This window comes from Hypanus sabinus, chromosome 11 (assembly GCF_030144855.1).
Source record: "Hypanus sabinus isolate sHypSab1 chromosome 11, sHypSab1.hap1, whole genome shotgun sequence".
Lineage (NCBI taxonomy): Eukaryota > Metazoa > Chordata > Chondrichthyes > Myliobatiformes > Dasyatidae > Hypanus > Hypanus sabinus.
In genome coordinates this window covers 47,566,738-47,574,161 of record NC_082716.1, presented here as the reverse complement: position 1 = coordinate 47,574,161, position 7,424 = coordinate 47,566,738, and positions in this window count along the sequence as shown.

Sequence of the window (7,424 nt, the reverse complement as noted above, 5' to 3'; positions counted from 1 at the left end):
TTAAATTGTGAACAAGATCATCTGGTCAATGGGTTAATGGGGTCAATTAGTGAGAAAGAACATGGTTCTTTGTTCATACAAGGTATGAACTGAGGCCAGCTGGGGACTGAGAACATAGTCAAAGGAATGTTAAAGTTGTGAAATGCAGGATTACAGGACATGTCCATCAGGTCAGGCTGTGTACAAAAGAAAGAAAAACATCCAATTTAACAGATGGGTGACCTGGACTGTTCTGTTACAGACAGAGAAAACAAATTACTTAATATTGGCTCCATATTGGTATGCAAGACTGCAATGTGCCCACATAGAAGATGGGGTGTTGAGGTTAACTTTGGGCCTCATTATAACAGTGCAGGAAACCAACGAAAGACAATTCAGAGTGAGAGTGAAGCAAGTTCAGGATTGTACTGAAATGTAACTCTGTTTCTCCTTCCACAGATGTTGCATGACCTGCCGTGTGCTTCCAGAATTTTCAGGTTTATTTCAGATTTCCTGAAGCTGCAGACTATTAATTTCAAACATTTGTGAGCTGGACTTTGGAAGTTTGACTGGGCCGGGTGCAACTGTACTATGTCAGAATTTGGTGTCAAGGTTAATGCTAGATAGTCCATCTGGATTTATCTTGTGTTTGAATGCAATGATTTTGATACAATTGAATGGCTTGCAAAATAGTAATGGAAAAAGCAGTTAAGGTTCAGCAGTATTGTTATAGTTTTGGATACGATTTAGGGATCCATATTTTTCTGAACCAAAAAGGACTTCATTATCATTTGATTGTTCCATAGGTACCATGATTGAGATTAGGTAATTAAAAAACAAAAATCATTTCCCGCATTTAGATTTCTAAATGTTTATGAATTGAAGTATTGTGGTATCTGCCTGTATCTTAAAGACACTATACAAATAGACATTGCTGTTAAAAAATCTTGAGCTTCTTTCAAGAAAGTAATTAAGTTATTTCGGAGTTTGAAAGATTATATAGATTTGCTTCCAAATACTACATTTATAATCTTTTTTCTGTGTTGGCCACTAATTATATTCTGGAATATATTTTGTTTCTGTGGCCCATTTGGACAGAGATTACCAGGGAGGAAGGTAGAGAATTCTCCAGTTTGACAAGATGAGTACAGCATTGCCCCTTCCAAGTGTAGAGAAACTGCAGCAGTACTGAACCCTGTGTTAAGCAAAACAATTTCAAAATAACAGCTGGAAGCTGCTGAAAGTAGGAGAGCCAAATTCCAGTGGTTCAATCAAATGCAGGTGGACATGATGCTGGAAGGAATGCTCAAACCCCAATCGATAGAGCAGCTGATGGCCTTGCAATGCACCGAGGTGAAAATTGAGCTCAACTTGGTGTGGCCTGTCCATTGCAATCTCCATTGTTTCCTCACTACTGCTCATCACATAAATCTGACCATTGTTACTGCCATTTTAGGACCCCTTCTGGTGACCACTTCATCTGTGTCAGAACCTGCTCGTAGCTTGTTAGGTGTTTGCAGTATCTGTCACCACCATCAAACTCCTTATTTTACAATGCAAGTAAAAATGCATAATGTAGCCTTGTTTGATGAGCTGTTGATAAAATAATGGTTTTATTTTTGAAATTCACTCAGTCCGAGGTTAGGCTTATGTGATTAGATTGGTCGGTTTATGCCATGCCATGATTTACTTTAGTTTCTTAAAAGCACAGCTGGGTTCACATCTTTAAGATTATATTAAGAACCACAGCATAAGGATTGCTCGGAGGCTATCCATAATTTATTTGCTAGTATTGCAAATTCAGCGCAGTTAGATCTCTGTAAGTCTATGACAGTTTCATGTCAATGTCTATTGCAGTTATATCCCATTTCACAAAATTATGGGCAGAGTATCTGTGATAAAACTTTCACTTTGTAGTGAGTCTATAATTCTGGTGATGAAATAAAGGAGCCAGATTTAGCGATACAAACCCCAGGAGCTGATCTCCAGATACAGACTACATCAGTGTAAAAGCAGCTGGAGCTAATCATCAGTTACAGAGTATCTCTCCGTTTTATGGGAAATCTGTGACCTGGCATTCTAATAGAATTTTTCCAGATCTCTCCTTACTCCCTGCAATCACTGAGGCTAGGTATTTGAGGTATCTGCCTTCAGATACTCTTATCATTTTATCAAATATATTAAAATATGTTGAAAATATTTCCTTCATAACATTCCAAAGAACTTCATATTTCATTTTTATACTTCATTGTGTGTCCTTATAGAGTTGCTAATCTCACAAAGAATTGACTGCAGGGAATTAAAGGGGGAGCAATGACATTTCCTCCAAGTGAGTGTCAGCCAATAATTTGAAGGCAAGGCAGAGTATATATCTGTGTTCACCGCAGATATTTATGCAGAAAACAGAGCTAATTTACTTAGAAAACAGACTCTTCAAAGAACAGATATAGAACTCATTACAAAAACTACAGCAAGAATAAAAGCAGGTTTATTTCATAATGCAATGAGTAGAAGATGGGCACTTGCAATTTTTGCATGTAAAATCAATCTCATTAGTATCAACAATACACTCACTGTCTAGATTGATATAGTGAAACTCCAGTCAGGTCTAGCTGTGAATAGAGATCTCACTGAAGGAAGGCAAGAAAAAAATTAAAGGTAGAAAATTAGAATTCATACCCATTGGCTCATGTTCACTTTGCGTTTAACTAGGACTGTCCTCGATATTTTGTAGTTAGGAGCATAAACAGAGGTGGCACAAGCAGATCAAAAGATCCTGAGTTCAGTTCTTGGCCTATGTTGAGTTAGCTGATTTTGATTAAGGCTTCACAGTTGGCCTCAGCGCCCAGGGGCTAGGCAGGAAATAGTCAGGTAGGGTTCCTGGCTGTGATTGTTATGCAATGACTCCTGTACTTATATAGAATTACAGGGACTTTGGGTCAGAATTGGGTTCTATTCGATGTTTTCCTTTATTTAGTTGCATATGAACACTTTGAGTCTAGACACACATAAGTGAAAAAAAGAGATGTCCATGCAAGTGAATTCCAGCAAAATTAAAACCTTCAGAAGACCAAATCCAAATATGGAATTATAAATAAATACATGAACCATTTTAGCTCTGAGTATGACTAATTTTGAATCAGTGCTAATAGTCTTAAAAGCATGTTATTCTAAGCAGCTGACTAGCTATAAAGAACAAACTCACAGATATTCGTCAACATTAGAGGTAACTCGCTTTCTATTAGCCGGTTATTTCAATTTTATACTGGAGATGAAAAATATTTTGTGAAAAATAATTGTGGCTTCTCAATATTTTGATCTATTTTTGTTTTGGTTTTTAAAATACGTGAAATGCCAAAAAAATGCCTGCTGTGGAAAGTTACTTGTAAAATCAAACACCAATTAAGCTGAGTAGAACCGGCATTTCTGGGCCTGTATCTTGACAGAGTGAAATAGACTTGAAATGACAGAATACAGTCATTAGCAAAGCAGCTGGATTGGACATGATTTCACACCTTAGGGCACCTTTCATTTTGCTAAGGCCTATGTGACTAGCAAGCTGCAGATGACAGCCTGCAAGAGTCTCACAATGTTGCCAAGCCACACTGACAGAAACAGGATGTGCACATTGGAAGAGCCTGGGGGATTTCCTTTGTTGCTGGACTGTAACCAGCTTATAAGTACAGTATTGTATAACAAATTAGCAATGACTTTAATGAATAATGAGAGTTGGTCAGTGAAGTAGCAGTAATTATATGTGTATTATTTTGACATTGTCTTGGCATTTTAATTTTTTTCTATTTCACATCCTGATTTCTTTTAATGTATTGTAATTGTTTAACCTCTTTTAAAATTTTGCTGTAGTTAGCACTTACTTTCTTTTCTAAGTTGCTCGCTGAGATCCTGCCTGCCTGGATTGTTTACGCTGCATACATCCACCACACACACACACACACACACACTTACTTCACTCTCTGGTGCTGCAGTCTTTCTGAAATTAGTTCTAATGTCCCAGAAAGCATGGGAGTCAGGAAGTACAGAGTAGCAAAGAAATGCTGTTAGTATGATATAGTGCCTTCTTTCCTGAAAGATTGGTGAAGTGGCCCACTTTTGAAGGGGCCGGGCACTGCCATGCAAAAAGTCATTGTACATCCCAGAAAATTGTGAGCCCAGAGTATATCAGAGGAAGCAGGTGGAATCATCAACATATCTATTTTCTGATTAGTGAATCATATCGTTGGATGGTTTCCTTGGGTGCTGCAAAATGCAGCCATCTTGTTAGTGTGCGAAAAAAGTAAAGGGCAAAACAATTAATATGCATCCAAAATGAAATATATTGGCTGAGACAAAAGTATGCATTGCAGCCATGTCGTATATTAGACTTTTGACCACATGCAGTGTGCAGAGATAATAAAAACAAAATAAACTAAAAATGATATCAATTGTGTCTGTAGCATTCAATGAAGTGAAAATATTGCAATAAATGTACTAAGTATATCATTCTTTAAATCAGACATCACAGGAAATAAATAGGTGAAGATATTAAAATTGTGATACATATAAATCTTATGGAAATAGAATAAAAATAATATAGTTGCCTGTCCAAGTTGTTCAACTACCTGAAAATTTATTGTGAAATATATACACATATTGATACACTGAATTCAGAATAAATTTATAGTGCACTGTAATAGAAAATTGATCGAGTTCTTTCAAGTTATACTCCCACTCCAGTAGAGCATAGGAAGATGTTAAAAGTCAGCTTGTCATATCCCATATCCAGCAGTTGAGTTAAAACACTTGTGCAATGAACAATTTAGTCTTACATCAGTCTTTTGTAAATGTGACCCCTGGTCTTCAAATATTCGATCCCCTATGGTATGTACAATCTGCCTGGGCCTGTTTCACTTTCACTGGAGTGCCATTTGCTTCGAAGCCACAACTGTGTCTGGTAATTCTTCTCGGTTCTTTGATGGACCCAATGCGGCAACCCAAACACATGTATTATTTTTAATATGAAAGCTGTATTACCAACACAGAGTATGCTGCAGGGCAGATTCATTTTTCCTAATAGACTTTGAAAAGGAGGAGTTGCTTTTTAACAGAACATTTGTTGTTTCTGGACACTAAACTTGGCTGCAGTAACCGCTGTCTCAGCCTCTTCCTACCACAGGCTTTCTGCTAAAGACAGTAGAAATGCCTTCCTTCCATCAATGGGAATGGTGGATTGTACATCCGCATTGTCTCAATAAGGAAAGGGTTCCCAGTTTCTGTTTCCAACCATCTTTCAGATGCCTACTTCTACTGTTTGTTGTTGCTCTTAATTGTAAACATGTTTGGAAGACTGCGCATCTTCTTCTTACCTTTAATTTTCTTTAAATTATGCCGAGAGAAATTTTACATTCAGTTCCTCAACCAGTTACAATACTTACCTTGAATCCATAAACACAAGAGATTCTGCAGATGTTGGAAATACAGGGTAACACATTACAATACTGGAGGAACTCAGTAGGTCAGGCAGCGTCTATGGAAAGGAATAAAGAGTCAACATTTTGGACCGAAACCGCCCTGATGAACAGTCCTCGCCAGAAATGTTGACTCTTTATTGTTTTCCATAGATGCTACCTGACTTGCTGAATTTCTCCAGCATTTTGTGCATGTTGAGTTTCTGTTTAGAAAATAGAAGCCATTCTGATAGCCTTTTCTCAGTTACTATACTGTAGTTTTAGAAAAGGTTGACATTAATCCTAATTTAACACAGCATTTGTTCTGAGAAGTAAACTCCTTTCATTCCACTTCATTGTTCTTATTTTCTGTCTCTTGCTTACTTTCAATTCATTATTTTGTCAATTATTATTGTTTTGCTGTTACTATAAATTTTGTTTTTCTTAGGACTCCTAATTAATCTGTCCTTTATGCTTTGTCTCATTATGTTGAAAACGAGATTAATTCTGCAAAGGTTCAAATTTTCCTGGGAAATTCTCCAACTTCCTGCAGTTCATCAGCAGTATGCTGGGAAATCTGCCTAGTGAGCTGCATCAGGTCACGCTTGTTGTAGTTCAGTGACTTCCTTCACTTTAATGCAAAGGAACAGCTGTAAGAAACGAGTGTATGCATATAGAATTTATTAGACGATGTTTTCTTAGAGTTGTATTGCATTTGGATTATAAACGTTATGTGTTAGTTTAGTGGTGGAGCACAGACCAGAGTTTGCTTCAGCTAGTAGACTAGATCTGTTTTTGCTGTTTGAGAAGACAATGATACAATTGCTGTGCAATCAACACAAATAGAAATTTAGAAATACAGATATGTGCAAGGAGAATTTGGGAGGACAATCATCTAGGCCAGACCACTAGATGGAGCACAATGTAGAAGTAACGCCTAAGATTCAGATTCTGCCTTCTGATCAGGTATGAGTGGACATGATAATATTAGCAGGTAAACTCAAAGTCTGAGATAAGGGGGCTAACGACAAATTAAATCATTCTGAAAGGAGGAATAAGCTTGCATATATGCCCTGAAAAACAATATTGAATGCAAATTTTTTGCTTGTTTTATTCATTGTGCCTTTAAAGTTACCCATCAGTCTATCCCCTTTGCTTCATTTTCAGGTATAGCAACCAATGATTGTACACATATTCAAACATATGAGATTTCACAATGAATTCAAAAGCGGTGTGGTTTCATGAGAGGAAGGGCAGCATGCGGCTCTAGATCTCATTATCTGTAGTTGAGCTTCCAAAATAGTCACCTCACCAGTCATTAATAACCATGTCTTAAGGTTGGTCTTTAAAGGGATTCTGGAATGCCAGAATATTTATTGATGAATTCGTTGAGTGAAAGTGATGACTGAAGTTGACACAGCTATTGAGCTCTGATTTGTCTCTTTGAAGTTCCACATATAACGAGATTCAACATACTTCAATGTAAGATTGTTTTATCACTGACTCTGGTGAGATCTAAAATGAAAATAAACTAAGATAAAATAAAATAAGAGTATAAACTATACTCTTACATTTAGACCCCTAAAAAGAAGAATTGAAGATAAAATCATGGCTGAACCAACATTTCAAAACCAATTTTCTAATTAATCTTTTGGTCCAAAACATTTGATTGTTTCACTTTAGAATCACCGAACACCTGCAGCTATCCAGTGCAAAGAATTTCAAAGACTTAATGCCCTATGCAGAAGGAAATTTCCCTGAATTTCAATCCTCAGAAAGTGACCTCTTTCCAGGATCAAATTATGCAGTGCCAGGTTCATGAGTCTGAGAAAACACTCTCTCAACTTGCATTTCCTCTTAGATAATTGCTGTTCTCACCAAAACCACATTTCACCTACCATTTTACTTTAAAGTTTAATTTCTGTTCTCCTTCCTGTTATTATTAATGTTTTTGAATGAGCACTGAAACTAGCCACTGTACGAATAAAATAAAATTTATTG